The sequence below is a fragment of the Lagopus leucura genome, unplaced genomic scaffold (assembly GCF_019238085.1).
Source record: "Lagopus leucura isolate 7727_CA_CO unplaced genomic scaffold, USGS_WTPT01 Super-Scaffold_100001, whole genome shotgun sequence".
NCBI lineage: Eukaryota > Metazoa > Chordata > Aves > Galliformes > Phasianidae > Lagopus > Lagopus leucura.
Genome location: NW_024962262.1, coordinates 16,985,534 through 16,986,423, shown reverse-complemented (window position 1 = coordinate 16,986,423; position 890 = coordinate 16,985,534). Strand labels below are relative to the sequence as shown.

General features: G+C 45.5%; 1 non-coding gene across 1 annotated transcript; it reads right to left on the bottom strand.

The window, feature by feature from the left end:
* Positions 1–247: 247 nt before the first annotated feature.
* Positions 248–350, bottom strand: LOC122178431. Its single transcript, XR_006178323.1, has one exon. It is a non-coding gene; the product is annotated as a U6 spliceosomal RNA (small nuclear RNA).
* Between the last annotated feature and the right edge of the window lie 540 nt (positions 351–890).

Sequence of the window (890 nt, the reverse complement as noted above, 5' to 3'; positions counted from 1 at the left end):
TGGGTTCCACAGACAACAGGCCAGGGGCCAAGTAAACTGCCCCATGTTGAAAGAACCCAAAGTTTCTGGCTCGACACCAGCCTCCTCAATTATTCATCGCCTGTGCTTTCTGATCCCGCTCTGAGTCCCTCACTGCCCCTGAAGGTATAGAGCAGAAGATCCTGTTCCTTGAACTAAACGTCCTAAACCCCTGAAATCTGTTTTCATTGTGTGTAGGCTTTTCTGAGCAATTTCATCACTGCCCCCCAAAAATATGGAACGCTTCACAAATTTGCGTGTCATCCATGCACAGGGGCCATGCTAATCTTCTCTGTATCATTCCAATTTTAGTATATGTGCTGCCAAAGTGATCCATTCCTTGGATCCTTTTTGTTGCCTTCCTATGGACATGTTCCAACAGGTCCATGTCTCTACTGTACTGAGAACTCCACATCTGGACACAGTACTCCAGGTAAAGTCTCACCAACATGGAACAATGGGGCAGGATTACCTCCCTTGACCTGCTGGCCATTCTTCTTTGGTGTGGTTTAATGGGCTTTAATTTGCTTTATGGGCTCAGAAGATATGTTGCTGGCTCATGGCCAGCTTGCCATCCATCAGTACCCCCAAGTTATTTTCCGTAGGGCTGTGCTCTCTCCTTTTATCCGCCAGCTTATATTGATGGGGGGGGATGGGCCTGCAGCAATCCAGATGCAAAATTAGACATTTGGTGCAAAATTTGGACATACTTAAACATGAGATTTCTTAATTAAAAACCATGTAGCCAGTTGAACTGTCTCCGAATCAGTAACTGATACTCAGAACAGATTTTTGTGAAACAGTGAACTTTCTGAGCACAGATCTCTTGACCCTTGTCTGCGGTTCTAAATCTGTCCTCTGTTCTACCTGAC